At 35.6% G+C, this 22093-nt stretch overlaps 1 protein-coding gene across 2 annotated transcripts in view; it reads right to left on the bottom strand.

Annotated features, from left to right (window-relative positions):
• The window catches only part of LOC134659144 (homeotic protein distal-less), a 153741-nt gene that overhangs the window by 9027 nt on the left and 122621 nt on the right, over positions 1 to 22093 (bottom strand). The gene's annotated exons all lie outside the window — the stretch shown is intronic.

Genomic DNA, 22093 nt, shown 5'->3' with positions numbered 1-22093 from the left:
GTTTCTTTAGGTAGTGTTTTACATTTTCAGGTACTTGGCGCATTAGCCATACTCTGCGTAGTGACCTATGCCAATTCTTGGGATTAATTGCCAAGCGGACCCCAGTCTCCCACAAGCCGTGGCAAAGCCGGGACAACGCGAGGAAGATGATGATAATGAAAACATGTAAGTATAGAACCCATAGTCCACATTTGCATACAGAACAAGAACGAACAGATATTATTTCCTCGGGCGTTGCGAAAAACAAGGAAGGTAAGTAAACACGGACATTGTAGACATATACCTAGACGATTGTAGACGACCGGTCTGGCCTAGTGGGTAGTGACCCTGCCTGTGAAGCCGCGGTCCTGGGTTCGAATCCCGGTAAGGGCATTTATTTGTGTGATAAGCACAGATATTTTGTCTGAGTACCCACAACACAAGCCTTCTTGAGCTTACCCTGGGACTAAGTCAATCTGTGTAAGAATGTATATGTGTATGTAATATTAAAAAATAGGTAAGTATACAGGATGTTAAATTTATGGGGAGTAATGTGTTCTAGAACCATGAAGACTTTTTACTAAAGACGTAAACTTTAGTCGAGTTCTTTGAGTTTGAGTTTATTAAGACTTAATTTCAATGGGTAGGTACGTTTTGTAGGTAACTATTTTAGTTTACCAATAATGCACATTAACATTTCTATATACCTACACGTACTTACATATAAAGAAAGATATTAACAGAACCCTGAAAACCTAGTTTCAAACGCTCTTAAAACCTTTAGCCTCATAACAACATGTTCACATTAATCCTCATTCCCGGCTATGTACTCGAATTTCAGGCTAACGTGTATGTATGTATGTGGGGTAGCGTGAATGTGGGCGGGGCAGGGTGCCGCCGTTAGTGCACCGTTATTCTAGGGGTGGGGGTGCGTCGATAAAAATTGAGATCCATGTCGATATTTTCTATTTGAAATTTCTGTCAAAATGAAAAGTCATTCATTTAAATGAGAAATAATGAATAGCCTTTCCCTAAACTACGTCAGTTTTGTGTTGACCCCTAATTTGACAAAACCCTAAATAATTTAAGTAAGCATCCCTAGTGTACATGTAGGTACATTAGGATAAAACCGTTACTTTTTATGGCATGCGCTGTCGTAAAACATAATACATTTATTATAATAGGTACCTAATTAGTTTTAAAAGGCATCCAATGATAATGAAATCAAGGTATTAAAAGGCATTTTAACACGACGTTAAACAGCCGTGTGACATTATATATAATTGATCATAATTTATCTGGTGAACATAATGACTTTATCGGAAACTGGTCTTAGTCTTGTTTTGAAGCGTGTCTTTCCGTTTTGGCTAAAGGTGCTGGCAAACCAATTTCTATCAACATAATATACATGAATATAATCCTTAATTTACGTACCTGTCATGTCTAATGTACCTATATTAAGACATATTGAGACAAATGTATCAACGACAGTCAATAAGATAAATAAAATAGATATTATGGTTATAACATTTCCTTTATATAGGCTGCAGGATGAATTTATTTTTATTGGAATAGAGATAAATTGTTGTAGAATTGCATATATTGTAGATAGTAAAATTGAGGACACCCTTTTTGTTATTCAAAATCAAAATAACCCTGGTTATAATATTATGTAACAAGGTATTAAAGGTTAGGTTATAATTTGCATGCCTAGATTATTGGCGAAATGTGCTGAACTCGCAAAATTGCATGTTAACACCTAATTTCTGTACTTACCACATTTTTAGCAAATAAATGTCTATTTCTATTTCTAAAATATTTAAAATCTATCGACATCGACAACACCCCAACCCTACTCCCGCCCCCACCCGATTGCCCGGGTCACGTTATAAGTTAACCCTCGTATTGCTATTCAATTCCATTCAGTTAACACTGCCGCTGTCGGAATTATTTATCTGTGTTTAACCCCGCGCTTGGCGGGCAATGTACCTACTGCTTTGTTTTGACTGTTCGATACAGCCATATTAGAACTTTCTCCGAGATCACGGGGACAACGCCGTCCTCGAAACGTCGGAGGAAAATCTTAAAACTTAGATACGCGATTAAGTCCCGTTGTACAATTTAATAATGTGTAAAAATCGTGAAAGTTTAAATCAGTGTTAGTTATTATAAGTTTATAATTTAAAAATATAACTAGATGATATAACTTTACAACTTCTACGCGGATTTCTAGTTTTGTATAATTTTTACCGGTTTCATATCACAACTTATATCATTTTAATTGACTATTACTATTAAGTACTTTTAGTCTCTTTTTGCGAATTGTCGCAGTCGTAAAAGGACTTTTATTTTTATAGCCATTTCAATCCTTATCAAAAGATGACACATGCTCTCAACCGCATCATTAAGTGTTTTATAATGACCAGTATGAAATATAAAAGTATTATATTATTGACATCGCATAAAAGACATTATTATGAAGGGCAGCGGAGCGGGCAAAATTGTTCATTTCCTTGAGCATTGTGAATTTGACCACCGTTTCGGAATGTTTCGAAACTTTTCATCTTTTGTTAAATATTACAAAAATGTAGGTACCTATATAAACCTATCTACCTATACCTACCTACCTGTACCTACCTATCTATATATAGGGGAATTAGGGGACCATCGAGTCCGCCGACTTCTGGCCGAAGGGTGTCGTGTTTCGGAGTTTCCGGGGCAAACTGTCGAATCCGACATAAAACCAGACGATTCAACGGAGCCACGCCGTTTTGTAGCCTAAGGGTGGAATCACATCAGTCAGCATCGAGCCGCATTTTACTGAGAAATTGCTCGTTAGTATGAAGATGCGTACGTATGCTTTCAGCTTTCCGATGCGTACGCATAAAAGATAAGATAAGATAAAAATATATTTTACAGTACATATGGGCTACTTTTCCGCACTAGTGCGTAAAATAGCACTTTTCGTGCGTATGTCGGAACTTTAAAGTGCCATATGTACTGTAAAACGTTGTTCGATACACGTGCGAATAGGTAATTCGCAACTCGTGTCGATTTAAAACACTCCCTTCGGTCGTGTTTTAATTTATCGCCACTCGTTTCGAATTTCCTCTTTTTCGCACTTGTATCGAAAATAACTATTATTGCACGGAAAGGATACAACAGTGGTTACAACACGAGTTACTGGTAAGAGTTGTGCATAACTAAATTGACATGCCGAAATTCGATGTACATTGTATGTCATGCAAGTTAACTTAATAGGAGAAAGATACCTAATTCTAATTTTAACAATTGTGTAAACTATGTAAGTCTATCTGTTATTACATTACTACTAATTTTTGTTTCTAGGTTCACCTTTAGTATCAGTTATAATATCTCAGTCTAATCAGTTATTTTTATATCTATTAAAGTTTTCAGTTAAACAGTTTTTAGAGTTATACAATTTTAGTCTAGTTTAGTTAGTTTTACATTTAAACTATGTATCTTGTGTATCTTCATACTAACGAGCGATTTCTCATATATAAAATGCCGCTCGATGCTGACAGATGTGATTTCACTCTAAATAGTGTTTAGTTTTCAGGTTTATAAAATGCATAATTTTGTATATGATATATAGGTAAATTAAATTTCTAAATACTTAAATAAAGCATCCAATACTGAACCCCTAGTGTAAATTTCATTCGATAGCGTGACGGACGTACGTGTTTTCGTTGTGTTTATTTTGTATGGGATTTTATGAACAGCGCGCCAAGCGGGACGTTTTGGAAACTCAAAATCCTATACAAGATGACACTTAACGCAAACGCGTACGTCCGTCACGCTATCGAATGAAATTTACTCGGAGTATTGAAGTTTTATTCAGAGATTCTGCGGAAGAAAAGAGTTTATTACTAATAGTTTGATTTTTGATTAAAAATCAAGATATTTCGAAACGTTTTTGCGCACAGGCCATTTCGCAGGATTTCGTTCTTTCTACGTTTTTTACGGTGACAGACGAACAAAGTAATTCCAAGTTTTTACAAATTTTGAACCAAACAAAAAATGGCCTAGTACCAAAACCACATACACCTCAATTGCACAAAACGCTTCCGTGACAATATTCAAGATGGCGGCAACATATAGAACCGCAACGGAATTATTACTCTTTTTAAAATATTTTGTATTACATTATCAAACCAAAATGTCGTATGTTCATATAGTTTTTTAGTGATAGAAGACTTTTTCGTGATGATGAAATAATATAAGTCACGCGATATTGTTAGTGCCATGAATTGTACTGATTTTCGTGTCTTCGCCTATATAATATTTATACGACACGGGTATGTAGGCTGAATGTATAATAATTATTTTTTAATTTATTATTTGCCTAGCACGAGGGGGTGACGAGGGGCATATAGGGAGATATCACATGGATTAGTTAGAGAGAAATCGTTGTAGATAAAGGTTACCTACTTAACGTAAGCGGGTCGACATTTAGAGTTACACAAGTATTTGTTGCTTTCACATATAACATGTTTATTTCTTAAAATATTCCTTTCATTAAGAATAAGAGATAGAAGAGAGTTTAATAAAGAAGGAAAACTGGTCGCGTAGCCAATAGCGATCGAAACGCAACTGTCACTGTCGCACTATTATGGAAGAGTGATAGAGAGAGACAAAGCGATTCGATGGCGAAGCGCAAGCGATACACTTTCTCAGGTCTAGTTGTTAAATGTAAGCTGATAACTGTACTAAACTAGACGTACGTATCTAGACAACAAGGTAACTCTGCATGGCTATGATAAAGTGTGGCTACATCATCATTTTGACGACTGGTCTGGCCTAGTGGGTAGTGACCCTACCTGTTAAGCCGCGGTTCTGGGTTCGAATCCTGGTAAGGGCATTTATTTGTGTGATTAACACAGATATTTGTTCCTGAGTCTTGGGTGTTTTCTATGTATTTATGTATGTGTATATTATATATATCGTTGTCCGAGTACCCACAACACAAGCCTTCTTGAGCTTACTGTGGGACTTAGTCAATCTGTGTAAGAATGTCCTATAATATTTATTTATATTATTTATTATCATCATTAATGTCAAATTTCCATAAATATATGACGTTTTAACGACACTCTCTCACTTTGTTCTGTTAATGGCGTTGCTAAATTAGCTTAGACGGACTTTACCAAATAAAGAGGAAAAAAATCGTGATTTTATATACTCTCGTATAAAAAAAAAAACTTATTGCATCCGTGTATATTTAGAGGTCGCATGTCTTATGTTCCCATTCATCCCATTACATTTTAATTACAATATAAGCGTATAAAGCTACCGCAACAGAAGCACTACAACATAAAAAACGGCCATAAACTTCAAGCCGTAAAATTCTTTACCTAGAAGCTTTTGTTTCCATTATTTTATTTTTGCCACTTACCCAGTTTTCCCACCGGTGCATTTCGTCAACTGAGGACGGTGGTATGCAATACATCCGAGCACACTTATATGGACGGTATTCAACATATACAAGGCTGGTATTCAACGTATATCGGGCGGTGAGTACAAAGAAATGTCCGGCATAGGCCGCATAGCGCAGAGCCTGGTGCCTTCGCGTATACAACTATTCCACCACTTCCATGGACGAGTTTATGCAGTATGTTGCAAATGTGTGAATAGGGATTGTGTAAAGGTTTATGTGTGATTGGTTTGTAGTTTTGTGGTAATGGGGATTTAAAATATTATAATCCTTTTAAGTAGTAGTAGTAGAAAAATACTTTATTGTACAAAAAGAAACATAAAACATGAAAGAACACACATCATTAGTACAAAGGCGAACTTATCCCTTTCAGGGATCTCTTCCAGTTAACCCTTGAGCAATTGAGGGAGAATTGGAGAATGGTAGACATAAAAGCTGTACTAATCGGCATAAAGAGTCAAGTTTTACGTTAATAGATTTCTTGCTGTGACAGACAGTTTTTTTTTTTATGCAGTTAAAAATGACTCATGTAAAAATTTGTTTCATAAACACAGTATTTGCTCATTTTTATGCTTGAATGCATAGTTATAAATCATACGAATGTGTGTCAAGAACGTTTTTTAGCAAGACCTAATAAAGCAAGTTACCGCTAATACAACTAGGCACTAGGCAATAAAAATTATACGCCAATAACTCTGGCTCACCCACTTATTCCAAACTGATTGAATATTAACTCTGCATTCATATTCATTGACATAAACTACATAATCTAGGTAAGAAGTGAGAACTAGTGAAACAATATATAAATATACATGTTTATGTAAATTTATAAACGATATCCAGTATCAACATTCAACAGTTGTAATGAAAATGAAAAAACCGGCCAAGTGCGAGTCGGACTCGCGCACGGAGGGTTCCGCACCATCACTAAAATAGAAAAAAAAGCAAAAAAAACAAGCAAAAAAAACGGCCACCCATCCAAGTACTGACCCCGCCCGACGTTGCTTAACTTCGGTCAAAAATCACGTTTGTTGTATAACGTGTCCTATAGGAGCCCCACTTAAATCTTTATTTTATTCTGTTTTAGTATTTGTTGTTATAGCGGCAACAGAAATACATCATCTGTGAAAATTTCAACTGTCTAGCTATCACGGTTCGTGAGATACAGCCTGGTGACAGACGGATAGACGGACGGACGGACGGACGGACGGACGGACGGACGGACAGCGGAGTCTTAGTAATAGGGTCCCGTTTTTACCCTTTGGGTACGGAACCCTAAAATGATATTTCATACATAAGTTCCGAAAAACTCATTGGTACGAGCCGGGGTTCGAACCCGCGACCTCAGGATTGCAAGTCGCACGCTCTTACCGCTAGGCCATCAGCGCAGCAACAGCACTAATACTACAGTAATAGATCTATTACTGCAGTAATAGATTCTATTAATTTATGTTATTGACGAATCAAAAACTAGGCCCTAATACAGGAAAATAAGATTTTTTTTAAATAGTACATCTACAAAAAAAATTAAGATAACTGAAAGTTGTCTAATATTATAAAGTTAAAAATAATTCTGTATAACGTTTTTTTAAAGAAGTATTTTAATAGTTATTTTAAATAGGTAAGTATATCTATATCTTATAGGTGAATTGACTCATTAAGAAAGGTAATAAAAACGATTACGATCAAGCCATTATAGCATTGAGTGAAAAACCATAATAAAAGTGAAGATAAGTGTTTTTCTTTTCAATGTGCAGTTTTATTGCAACTTATTCAATTTTAATTATAAAATAATACTAACATCGTTAGTTATAATGACGCAATTGACGCATTATAATTTATCATACTTTTACAAATGTATAAATTATTATATAGGTATGGTATATTTCCTTAAACTATAGTCTGGCAAACATAACTTGTCAGTCAGTAAGAACCAGGAAAACTATACTTACTCATTCCTTTATTTTGGGTGCTATATAGTACTAGTACTAGTACACAAAGACAGTGTGATTCTCTCTGTCTATGTTTGAAATGAGACAGCCCTGAACGAAACTATAGTTATCAAATATTAAGGATGACACTTAACTTAATAAGTTTTCTATAGAAAGCATCAGGTGATCACGGATCACCTGTCACAGAAAAAGAAGTGTCGAGCGCCCGGGCCCAGGCCCGGACCGTTCTAGCGTGAGTCATCCACGTATAATATTTACGTTTAAGTTCAAACTGGCCGAAAGCTGACTGACCATTGAGATCTTTTCCAACACAAGGTCTCCTCTTACGATATCCATGATATATAAACATAAACGCGCCCTTGTACTATTACCAGAAAAGGCATTATTTAATCAATCCTTTATTCACCATCACATTATCCGCACCAAAATATCAATCATTGCGACGACTCAATTTGTGGATGGCTAATAAATGTTGAATTAAAATGTATAAATATGGATGTTGGTTGGTCGCGCATGACGCGGTCCAGCAAAAAAGAACGGTAGCTGTACAAAACTGTATGCTTCGGCCGCACAGGGGACGAGTGGAGTCGCCACGACAAAGTTATTTTTTTTTGAAGTGAAAACTTCTTTAGCGGCGCTGTGCACTTTTTGAGGTGGGGAAAAAATGTTAAACCCGCGACAGGTCACGTGACCGACAGATTCGACAGATTGAAAATTCGTAAGACGGACACGTGACCTGTTGACCATTGAGTTTTCACTTCTGCCGGCACCCCCGGAGTGCAACCCGTTGTTTTTGGTATGTAAATTTTTATCCCTATAGGGTATTCGACTTTATTTAAAATAAGTAATTTATTTTACACCACGCATGAAATAAAGCATCAGAAGACTAATAGAGAAACGTAGACAGGAGTTAATTCAAGACACAATTTCTATTTTAAAACCCGTATAAAACTATAAAGAGTAGGTAATTTGTGTAGTAAGTGTTTCATATAAATTCCATAGTAGCAAAATCGTTCTGACAGTTCAAAAAAAAAAGAAAATAATTTGACTAGTAGTCAAATACCCTATTGAAAATCATTTTTATAGAGAAAAGGAAAGATTAACGTACCTATTAACGTCTTGTATTATTAGCTTAATACTTTGCGTTCGTATGCAACGTTGTTCTGATAAATTAAATACTTACTCCAAAATATAGTAATGTTATTCCATTTTTTTTTACTACGTGTGTGGCAAACAAGCATATGGCCCGCTTGATGGTAAGCAGTCTCTTAGACTTAACTACATATGTTAAAAACTATTATGTTATTAGGTACTTTAATCAGATGAAACGGGAATCCTTTAATTAAAGAAAGAGACAAAACTTTTAACTCAAAGTTCAAAATAATCATATAATAATTTATTTGGCAACCGAACAGAAAGTATCGTGGAGCCGCCAGTGTAATATTTGATTTAAAAAGTGCATTGCAAAAATTAAAAAAAAAAACTTATTTTAATACTAAGTATAACACTGTTGCAATAATGTAACAGTATTTTATTACTTGAATAATTCAAAAGCACTATTTTTTTATATAATAATATACTCACGCTTCTAACCTCTCAAGTCAAGCAAAAAATACCTATAATATATAATTAGCATGATTTACATATGACATACTATACCGATAAATAAAATAATCATTGAAATTTCAACCTTATTTATAAAGACATAGAGTTGAAAAGCTAGAACCGATCGTATCTCATTGCAATCTCACAATTAGTGATGCATGTATGCACGATGAATAATTATCGATGAAATGAACTAGTTTAAATATCGAAGGTCAGACAGATGTGAGGGAAAACGTAGGACATCGATTACTCCGTTTGTTGTCCATTTTTGAGTCTTATTCCCTTGTAATAAAGTCTAGTAAATGTCAGTTATTGTCAATATCTTGTTTATGATACGAGGTGCTATAAATTGCCGGTGATTAACCAATTGGATATGCCTAATTGACATCAGGTTGCTAAAACATTTGTAGCTAGCTTTAGGCTTGTATTAAAAAAAGATTGCATATCCGAATGTATTTAGCATAAATTATGGCTTAATGATAGTTTCCTATTCATGTACAAGTTAAGAATTATAATTTAGGGAAAAAAATCTTCTGTTGAACTTTTAGTTTAGACCGATTGTTGCTTTTAGTTTCAGCAATCGCTGCTTTGTCGAGGAAATTACCAATTTGTACCGTTTTAGAAAGAAAAAAAAAACGCTTGTTTACGGAATCTCCCATATGACGGAATTGACCCAACATTGAATAAATTAAATGAATGAAATTAATTTATTCCAGAATATATTTCCATTTATGAAATTAAACGTACTTTTGCAGTTAATAAATGTAACGTATTTAAGATAATATACCATCAGCTTTAATCTGATAAATTAAATTTAATACAGTAAGTAATCTATTAAAGTTATTAGTTATTACTTTTATGATCCGACATAACTATTAAGTAAAATATTAGCTGCCAAAAGAAAAAATATTATTATCAGGACCCTGTTTCACCACGCTGACAAATGACACCTAACACTGACCTGTCATTTCTAGTTCGATAAGTAACGACGACTAATATCAATATTTACTTGTTGGACCAGCATACGGTGAATTGTCACTGCTGATATGTTTATCAGCCCTTATTAACCCTTAACACGGCAAGACATGAAATAATGTATCCACCTATCTCATGGAATGTTTTTAGGGATAGTAATGAGTTAAAAAGTACTATAATTTACGAAAAAAAATTTTAAAAATTCTGAAAGTAGGGTTTTTAGGACGTCCGTTAAAACGGACATTGCCATGAACCTTATAGATTGATTGCTCCCAAGGTTGTCCTAAAAAACGGACAACGCTGTCATACAGTTTCAGAAAATTAAAATAAATAAAGTATTACAGGGCAAGAAAATTGTAAATTCTTTAAATAACACACTAGTAAATGTTTTGAAACAACGTTTAATTACAATATCAAATAAAAAAAACTTATGTGAAATATAATAATACTATATTTACTTCCAGTGTGAATGTATAGAATGACCCACATACCGAAATATTAAACCAAAACTATAAATGTCAAGGCTACTTATACATGCAAAAAAGGCTTATAAAGCTAGTTACACATTACAATTATTTTAAGTAACATTGCTACACTAAAATGACCACACCATTTAACACTATGATCTCACAGTTCTATGTCTTGCTTGTTTCCTTATCACACGGACTATTTGGAACCTAAGCTGGTGGTAGAGAAAAGCTGTCGTTCCTGTTAAACTTTAGATGTTTTTCAGTCTCAATGGCATCTTAAAACATTCTGGGATTATATCGCTCCTCCTTGGCAAGAATCAGAGTCTTATGCATGTCATTCTCCCAGACTGCAGACTTTGGTTGGCGGTCCTTGACATATATGATCCTGTACCCAAGTAGAAATGCTTTCGTCTCCTTCCCATCCTTTACTACGTCTTCCCCACATACAACTCGATTCAAATTTAGGTATTTACTCTCCTGAATTTTGTAGGTATTACATTTTACAGGCCTCAGGAATTGGAACATCTTCTTCCTCGATTTGAAATAGGTTTTAACCGTAGCACATTTCAAGACGTGCCAATCATTTGGATACTGAAGCGAATTATGCGTTTGCTGACGTGGAATTAAATTTTGTAGATGGAGTACTAGGGGACAGGTCGTGTTCAGGTCGAGTCATTATATTATTAACAACGTTTTTCACACAAGGACGTTTGACTTCGAAATCATCTATAAGTATAAATTCACGTTGTGGTGCACTAAACTTTAATAGCATGGCAATAAGAATAATAGTACGCGTCTTCGTAAATGAACCGATCTATATTTAACACTGATTTAAACTTTCACGATTTTTACACATTATTACGCGATTAAGTCCCGTTGTATAATTTAATAACGATCTATATTTGTCCATCATATCTGACATCTCCGGAGAAAGTGACTTGGCTGAAAGAGAGTCGGATTGGGGCAAGCTACGCACAAGCTGTCTCTAGAAGTAAAATTTCGTCATCGTCGTTTTTTTATTATCTCACTCCTCTGAGTCAGGTGGTGGAACCTCCTAAAACTAAAATACAATAAAATGTATCCATATACTTATTTATCACATAATCCCAACGCAACGCCAGCCTATAAAATCACAATAAATGAAAAAAAAGTATATAACCTAAGTATGGCATTGTCCGTTTTCTGTCACAATCGTGACTGCGCACAAGGCGGCACGGTCCGTTTTTTAGGACGTGCATGCATGGTACTTGGTTACCAGTACTATCGATAATGTCACAAAAATGGGACAAGATTTATTTCACAATTTTTGACTTATATTTAATTTATGATTTAATGAACTTTATATATAATAACAATGCTTAACTCATCTAGTAAGAATATTAACACAAAGAAAGCACTTTAGCTTATTACTTTATATTCTATGACGTCAGGAACACACTCCGTCGCAAATTCATCAAATTGCATATTTCAATTGCCGCTTGCGCATAAACCGAATGTTGCCTGATATTGCCATAAGCTAGAAAAAAAAGTACAAATCTTACACTTTCTTCAACGTACTTCCTTTTCTAGCCCGCACATAGTGATTAAACTTGGCGCCGCAATTAGTACCTGTACTAAAAAAGGGACATAAACGTTTTAAGGGTTAAGTAAGTATTGTTTTTGCACGCTGCCACTCCACGGCTCTCTTGGCCAATTGGCACACATGAGCCGGCGTCGCGGTCGCCGCTATGCGCCTCTTTGCTCCTGATGATTTGTTCTACACCCGACATCGATGGGTCCTATTTACCGATAATTACAAGAGGACCTTAACCCCAAATTTAGCAGTGCAGGTACCTATCTTATAATACACACACTTTAGTACTTTTTTATACTGTTTACATAATGTTGTGCTCTATTAGGCGCAACCGAGGCTAAGACGCACGATTTTTTTTTATATTTTATATAATAAATTTAAAAAATTGACTTAAATGAATACACGTAAGTAAATTAATTAATTAAAAATTATAAACACGACTGCTATAAGATAAATTTAAAAAAATGACTTAAATGAATACACGTAAGTAAATTAATTAATTAAAAATTATAAACACGACTGCTGAATTATAAGCGAACTGAAAAGCTAAATTTTTAACTAAACGTCGCGCATTATTGTTTATTACGTCCGCCATATTGATTTTATTATGACGTCACAATCACATACCCTATGTCACTTGGGACGACGTAAGAATTCTAATGATATATTATACAACTAAATCGGTTAAGGCATTCAGAAGTTATGGTTGAATAAGTTGACAGTTCCGAACAACTGACAGGCTGATATCGTCCGGCAAACTGGTAACCTGTGGGCCCCTTAAGTCGTAGCCAAGTCCAATCAGTTGCGTGTTTTCTTGTACACACCATAAAAAATGTAAGCTAACTAAACAATGCAATAGCCATCGCCTGACCTTCAGCAACAAGTGGATCTCGCCGGCTAATTACGTTTATGGCGTATCGATATCGATGAGTGTTTTTTGTCGATAACGGTTTATCGACTGCGCGCGTCACTTGGGACTTTGATTAGTTGTATGAAGTTTACTTGGAACAGTATTTATAGGAGTACTATTGCCCATGACTTTGTCGCTAATAAAATAATGAAATTACGTATGTACCAGATCAGGGGCCCGTTTCTCAAAAGCTTATTGTAACTTGTAATGGGTCGTTCTCGCATTTCGTGCAAATCGGTGTTTTCGGAAATTTACCAAAAATGTGGTGGCGTTTTCGAATATCTGTTAATGCAAGGTTGTAACATAGGGCCTAAAGTATATGTATCTCCAATGAACAATTCTAAAAAAGTTAGTATTTTCTTTATATGTACAATTAACACCCAATTTTTTCATTCATCTCTATATGTAACGCGTGAAGATATAACTTTGACCTACATTTTAACCTTAAGATACTACAAATAGAAAATTCGTTGTTTGTGCAATAAATGACTTATTTAGTTATGTTTTAAATCGTATAATATTAGAAGCTAGAAATAAATAATAAAAACTATACAGCCTTATAAGTGTATGGTTCAAGTAATTTCTTCATTACCGACGCGAGAAATAGATTAGCTATATTTTGCTACATAGCGAGGGTATATAGCGCCTACCGCCGATGCAACACATTGTTCGTCAGTCAGTTGGCCGCATGATCTCGTAGCGGATGCCCGTGTGCCACTGTTAGCGAAAATATATACGATCTCTCGGGTCGGGAAGGAGTGTGGTTCTCGATAGTCTTCATCGCCATCGCGTGATTTATACAGTAAGTAGCAAGTGTACATTATTATAATTATACGTAATGAAGTGTTTTAGTGTCGCCTTTCAGATGGTTTATTCTGCAAAATTAAGGTCTGATGCCAACTGATGTAGGCGACAAAAACTTCCAAAACTTCATTCATATCGGTTTCATTCACTTCTTTTCCTTCCAATTTTACTGGGGAAGGTAATGAATGACTTAAGAAGGTAATGATAATATATTCGAGGCAGTGCATTTAATGAAAAGAGGCTTAGTAATTATAAATACTACGCTGTTATAAACATTTAAAACTGTATATGATAATAGGGGAGCCTTTGTAGTCTAAGATGGTCGACCTTCACCGATATGTCTGACGGATGAAACTTACATATTATGAAAGAAAATATGTTCCTGAACATAAATAAATAGGGTTGCTTAAAGAAATATGGTCAAGACTATTTTTAATTATTTTTTGAAAAAAAAATTTTTTTTTTCAAATTTCACCGATCTGTCTGACAAACAAAATAAGTTCCAATGGAAAGTATACAACTTGTACAATATAAATCAACTAGGTTGCCTATCTTTTCCCGGTCACTATTATGTGGTTATAGGGTTGCTTGCGAAAATCCGATCACAAATAAGGGTTGCCAGGCTTTTAAATAAAATAAGAAGGGAAGACTTTTAGCGATAACTCATAAACGGCTTAACTTATCAAGTTTGCTTTAATTTTGTTTGAATGAGTTTATTAAGCACTATTTTTATGATTTTTTTTTTCATATTTTTGGATCGATTTTTCAAAAGTTAGAAGGAATAACCGTTTTTTGTTCTTTCTAAATTATTATTTCCGAAATGATTCACTTTATCAAAAAATGTTAAAAGTAAAAAAGTAAAAAAGTAAATTCTTTATTTGTTCTTAATTCTTTGTTGTTTGCAAACTCCTATTTATTTTTAAAGACCTATCCAACGACACCCCACACTATAGGGTTAAAACGATAAAAATAAATTACATAGGTACAAAACGCGAATGATTTAAATATATTTTGTCTATGCTAATTTTTGAAAATTTGAAAACTACGTTTTATGTGATATGGTGCGCAGATGTTCAAACCGACTTAACAAACACTTGGGGTTGACAATCTCGACTTATAATGATGATAAGTAAATGGTAAATGTACCATCTAGCTTGAACATTATAAGTTGAGATTGTCAACCCCAAGTGTATGTTAAGTCGGTTTGATCATCTCCACAGTGCTTAAGACACATGTTTTTAATATTGTCGATTTTAATTGGTGTTAATTTTCTTGAAATACAGTTTTTTTATGTTCGATTTCATAAGTTTGTTTCATTACCGTCCACAGATAAAATTACCATCTCGGCCGATTTCATTACCAGCGCGTAGTTCATTACCAGTAGCCTTATTAAATGAAAAGTAATAAGGTTACAAAGGTGCCTTTAGCAGAAAAATGTTAATAAATGAATCCACAAATTGACGAAACCCAAAAGTTTACCATTTCAAAGAAAAATTACAAATCGAGAGAATCTCACCGATTTGCACGAAATGAGAGAATGACCCTAATACAAGTCGATGTCACTTAATGACAGCTTTTGTTAGAAAGATACTTCCACTTGTATTACAAGTTACAAGCTTTTGAGAAACGGTCCCCTGGCAGTGTCCAGTAAATGTGACATATACATAAATACGTCATATATCCGTATTATGTAATAATATACTTTATATTATATTAAAATTCACCAAGAAAGAACTTTGAACACATTTTTGGCTAGTCTAAAACATTCTCTCACCCAAAACTCTGGGTATGGTCTATGGTCATAAGCAAGACTTAGATTTATCCACCCGAAATGCACAAAAAAAAGATTTATTCGGCTACAAAGACGTCTGTTTTTGCGTCGAAACGAAATGCTCTCGCACATTGAAATGTCTTTACGCACGCCGCGCTGCGCGGGAGTGCTTTTTGTAGCCAGATTGATACAATACTTCGGTATAGGTATTTGTTTTGAAATTGGTACAGGTAGGTCGATTTATTAGGAACGGAATATCACAGCAGAAATATTGGAGGTCGCCCATAGACGCGGTACCGGCCTTTTATTACTATTTACAGTTGTTAGTGCAAAATTATTTTCTATCGTACGTAAACGTACGAACGTGTCTTGCTATTCAGTAAGTCTCGGTACAAAAAGTACTGAGGTTGACTGAAGTCACAGACAAGACATCCTCTACTCTGAGCATAGTGGCAGAGGCACAAATATACGGTAGTTTTACTCCATTTTCGAGTCAAAGTGTCTTTGTGTGACGTCCGTGTCTTTGAACGGAGCAATCACGGCACGGGACTCGCTCACCTCGTCCCCCGCACCCCAGTATTTTTGGCAGCTTCGGTTTCAATTGCTCTAAACTCCGTCTAGAGGATTCCTAGTCTATGACTGAAGTAGAATCACAAATACGAACGTTTCCGTGAAAATACGATGGAAATTTTCTTCTGTTGCCGCTATAAGAACAAATACTAAAAACTACGGAACCCTCGGTGGGCGAATCCGACTCGCATTTGTCCGGTTTTTTAGGGTTCCGTGGGGTAAAAACGGACACTAAGACTCCACTGTCCGTCTGTCTGTCTGGCACCAGGCTGTATCTTATGAACCGTGATAGCTACACAGTTGAAATTTTCACAGATGATGTATTTCTGTTGCCGCTATAACAACAAATACTAAAAATAGAATAAAATAAATATTTAGGTCCCATACAACAAACGTGTTTTTTTTGCCGTTTCTTGGGCAATGGTACGGAACCTTTCGTGCGCGAGTTCAACTCGCACTTGGCGGGTACCTACATATTTATTATTATTTAAGTAAAATAATTATAAAAGTAACGAAACAATAAAGACGAAACCCTAATAACCCTAATATTTTAATAAATATTAAATTTTATTGTTAATATCTGGGTGACCGAGCTTCGCTCGAAAAACATATAATAACTCGGAAATGCGCGTTTTCCCAGAGATAAGACCTAGCTAGATCGATTTTTCGCCCCCGAAAACCCCGATACCAAATTTCATCGAAATCGTTAAAGCCGTTTCCGAGATCCCCGAAATATATATATATATATATATAAATAAATAAATAAACAAGAATTGCTCATTTAAAGGTATTAGATATAAGAACTGAATAATGCTTGAGTCGGCCTTGAGATATAATAATTAAAATATTATGAACTAGCTGTTGCCCGCGACTTCGTACGCGTGGATTTGTATATTGGTGGTTATATATTCTACATTAGCTTAGAACATTATGCAGCAAGAGATTGCGGTAGGACGGTTAATCATTTCTTAATTATTAATATTATACGACGCATGAGACTTGTCTTTCACAACCTACGAAGTTTCAAGCCCCTAACTGAATAAAATTGTCCTCGATGTAATCCCTCTAAACCCCCTTAGAAGATTTTCATGTCCTCTATTTAATAAAACCTACTACCTAACTACCTATTTACGAAGTTTCAAGTTCCTAGCTTTAAATAAAATTTGCACCCTAAGACGAACTTTCATCCCCTTTTTAACCCCCTTAGGGGTTGAATTTCCAAAAACGTTGCAATTACTTTTTTTGTAATCGGCTATTATGACTTTCTAAGAAGTTTCAAAGCATTTGTAATGGATTCAAACATTCAACCCCTGTTTAACCCTGTTAGGGGATGAATTATACAAAACGCTGAAATTACTTTCCCTGTATTTTAATAATATCCCGAAATACAAAGATTCAAGTCCCGCGTTCGAAAAAATGTTTGATATCCATACAAACTTTCAACCCCTTTTTCACCACTTTAGGGGATGAATATTCAATAACGCTGATTAGTAGTTTAGTTTTACTTATTAGTTTTCTTGTATTTTAATAACATATATATTTACGAAGTTTCAAGTTCCTAGCTTAAAATAAAATTTGAACTCCATACCAAATTTCAACCCCTTTTTAACCCTGTTAGGGGATTTACAAAACGCTGAAATAACTTTTCCTGTCTTCTAATAATATCCCCAAATACAAAGATTCAAGTCCCGCACTCTCAAAAATATTTGATATCCGTACAAATTTTCAACCCCATGTTTTACCACCTTGGGGGATGAATTTTTAAAAACGCTGAAATTTGTTTTCTTGTATCTTAATTCAATACCTTTTTGCAAAGTTTCAAGTTCCTAGCTTAAAATAAATTTTGCACCCTAAGACGAACTTTAATCCCCTTTTTAACCCCCTTAGGGGTTGAATTTCCAAAAACGTTGCAATTACTTTTTTTTGTTATCGGCTATTATGCCTTTCTAAGAAGTTTCAAAGCATTTGTAATGGATTCAAACTTTCAACCCCTGTTTAACCCTGTTAGGGGATGAATTTTCAAAAACGCTGAAATTACTTTTCCCGTCTTATAATAATATCCCCATATACAAAGTTTCAAGTCCAACACTCACAAAAATATTTGATCTCCTTATAAACTTTCAACCCCTTTTTCACCACCTTGGGGGGTGAATTTTCGAAAACGCAAAAATTAGTTTTCTTGTTTTTTAATATAGTACATTTTTACAAAGTTTCAATTTCCTAGCTCAAAATAAAACTTGAACCCCATACAAACTTTCATCCCCTTTTTAACCCCCTTAGGGGTTGAATTTCTCAAAATCGCTCCTTAGCTCTTATACATTTTATAAATGCAACCTAGTGTCCAAATTTCAACTTTCTAGCATTTGTAGTTTCGGCTCTACGTTGATGAGTCAGTCAGTCAGTCAGTCAGTCAGTCAGTCAATCAGTCAGGACACGTGCATTTATATATTATGAATAAATGTCTATGTCTTTGTCTGAAATAATAAATACACAAATAAACTAGTAAATATCTTATACAATAAACATCTCATGCTCGTATGTCAGTCCTCGTTATTCTGTCACCCGACCCTTTAATGGCACCAATTTATGACCTCCCTAATTACGGGTCGATAGCTTTGTTAGTGGGTTCAAGTTCTGACAGATCGCCTCGTATTCTTGTACGATTAAACAGAGGAAAATGATTTTTCACCACACCAACTGGGAAAGGCTCTCTTGTTCAAAAACTGATAGCAAAGTTGCATTTTATTCACATGTGAGGCAAAGTAATCAAATGCAAATTTTGAGTTGGATTTTATTTGGTTTGATTTTGTTTGATATCTTGATATCTTACAGTTAATATTTTATTCTGGTTGGTGTGGTGAAAAATTTTGTGTTTCACTCGGGGACAAATTTTATTTAACCCTCGTGCTTTAAATCCCTCGCAACGCTCTAGATTCCATTTTCCGAACCACTCGCTACGCTCGTGGTTCAATTTTGGGGTCTTTCGCTTGCTCGGGTATCAATATTATAGCACGAGCGGTTAAACAACAACTTTGCCCCCTTGTAAAACAATAGTACATTACATACCTAGGGAGGTGAATATGCGATCTGGGGCTTTACGAATTCCCGCCCGTGGTTTGTCTCAATATCACATGGAAGGATAGGTCACTAACGAGAGAGTCCTGGAAATTGCACGCTTCCTAGCATCACCGCCCTGCTGAAACAGAGGCGCTTGCGGTGGCTGGGGCATGTGCAACGTATGTATATAATATGGCACTCGTTCGCCTTGGCAGATTATGCTGAATCAGATAGCATTTCGAAAGCGCCACAGTGGACGTCCCTTGCTGCGTTATAAATGACTAAATCGCGATGGATGGAGGGGTGCCATCGCGGAAGGTCGAGAAATTCACGACAACGCATGGTTCCAAGACCTTGCCCGAAAACGAGCAAAGAGGCACAATCCACCTGATGGTACTGCCGACATGGCTCCCTACTTCAACTGCCACAAATGCGGTCGCAAGTGCCGGTCCCGCATTGGCTTATACAGCCACGAGAACCGTTGTTCATCGCTTACAGACGCTGCATAAATCAGGCCTGATGAGTGGTTTGTCTAAAGTTTTACGTCTTGCCTCGGCCAGGAAGTGAGATTTTCTCCTCGCGTAGCGTGGACGTAAATAACTATTACAAGCTTTTATTTGACTTACAATGTACAGATGTAGTGCATAATTGTTTTCCATAGTATTTCAACGCCGTCTCGATGTCTTTGGCTAGACTCAAGAATGTGTTTAGAAAATTATACGACATCTTTTGTTTTGTATTCTGTGTTTGTTTTTTGAGCTTACTATACCCATCTCTCTCTCGTGTATGCTGTTCTCTGTCAATTCTGTCTGCCAAATTGTGGTACAGATTTTCTCGGAAACATTCGTATGTGTCATGCTAGTTCAGTCAACGTCAGTACTTTTGTACCGATACTGACTGAAATAGCAAGACACGTTCGTAAGTTCCCGCGAGAATACGACGGAAAATAATTATGCACTACATCAGTGTACAGTCGCCATCAGATATATCGAAGCGGCCAAGGTGCTCAAAAATATCTCAACGTGCACTCTAACGCCTCGCCTTGACAACAGAGGCGTGCTCAGATAATTGTTAAGTTAAGTTTAACACAACTTTTTTTTTAAAGTTCAGGTCTTTAACAAAACCAACTTCTTTTCAAACTCGGTTGATAAATTTGTCAATCCTGTCAACAGTGCAACAAAAACACTAATAAAACCCCCTAAAAGGGAAAAGGTGCTAACTAACTTTTTATCAAAAAGCGCTTACGACTTTCTCGAAGTTTCCGCTCTCTGAATAATGCAACGCAGACACCACGGCTGCCTTTGTGATAGTTTATGGTGTATCTGTATACAGGGTGATTCAGGAGACGTGAGCAGAATCAAGCCTACGCATACAGTAAGTTATAAACAACTGCTTCGTACCAGTATTAGTGAGATTAACTTTTATTTATTTTAAACTGTTTGAAAAAGAAGTTTTAATTTATTTACGACATTTATGGTCACCCTCATTGTTTTATCCATAACTAGTGCCAAATTGAATGTCATAAAGTCTGGTTACTTTTGAAAAATCGTATCTCACTCAAGTGTGACATTTTATTTTCTTCATACTCAAAGTGCTGTCATAACGGTTAAAAGGGTTTTATCTTTGTTAATTAAATATTGTAGGGTGTCCATGATTGTAGATAATTAAATTTGTCCTTACCAAAAAGTATAACTACAGAAAAAAAGCGTGATTGTTTTAGTTAAATATTGTGGTGAACGATTATTTTACATTTACTGATTGTGTAGGCTTAGTCCTGCTCACGTCTCATGAATCACCCTGTATAATCGTACAAGGTGCGAATTTGTTAAAGTAGTTTTACACGTTGACAGATACCTATGTAGAAAAATAGAGGTATTATGCGTCTAGTTTAAACTGATATTTTGTGTTCATGATGTTTTGGGTATTTTTTAAATTATAATTATATAGAATCAGCTGTCTTTCTATACGATCAACCTTAGGTACTTACTTTTCACATTTGCCGGCTTTTTTAGTCTATAAATACTTTCATATAAAATTAATGGAGAAAAAAAAGGCCTATTTTCCTGTTTTGCTTGCTGAAAAAAGTAATTAACTGGTTTGGTTCAGGGATGTTGCGAACATCCGCATCCGCATCCGCAATTGCGGAACTTCCGCATTATTTTCAACATCCACATCCGCATAAAATCGATGCGGAGCTTATGCGGATGCGGATGTCGAACAAGTGGGTACAGGAACGTCTTAGCGGCGGCGTAAGTGCTAGGTAATTTCGTCATTACCTATAACGAAATCGTCTAGATCCAGAAAAGTCGGCCAAGTTACTGTTTATTAAATATAACGCACCTATATTCTTGCTCAAATACGAAACATTTGGTTTTTTTTTAAATAAAAAAATACTAAAAATGTAATATTTGACGTTTTCTAAGTACCTAATCTTGACATCCGCATCCGCATCCGCGGATGTGAGCCTTAAAATATCCGCATCCTTAACCGCATCCGCGGATGTCAAAAAATCTGCATCCGCAACATCCCTGGCCGCGTAGCCAACGTGCCAATCGCTTACGCTCCGTAGCGATCGAAACGCAACTGTCACTGTCACACTAATATGGAAGAGTGATAGAGAGACACAAAGCGATTCGATGGCGAAGCGATAGCGATTGTCACCTTGGCTAGGCCGGCTGGTTTGAATTGACGTAAATAAATGTATTTTCTTTCTTTCTTTCTAATTTTAGTCCAACTTCAAATAAGCATTATTTTCGTCGTTCCTTACATTTGAAACAATACAAAAAATAAATGTAATTAAACTAACGAATAATCAAACGGTTTTCCCTACCGAGCACAATTTTTGAATCTACACCTACAAACTTGCACGTTGATAACCTAACGCCGTCATTAGGTACAAATGGCACAATGTTTTAAATACTTATTACAAAATGTCAGAAACCTGTCCTGCCGACGGCTATATTACACATTCA

The sequence above is a fragment of the Cydia amplana genome, chromosome 24 (assembly GCF_948474715.1).
Source record: "Cydia amplana chromosome 24, ilCydAmpl1.1, whole genome shotgun sequence".
NCBI classification, from domain to species: Eukaryota; Metazoa; Arthropoda; class Insecta; order Lepidoptera; family Tortricidae; genus Cydia; species Cydia amplana.
This window is presented reverse-complemented; position numbering and strand designations above follow the sequence as displayed.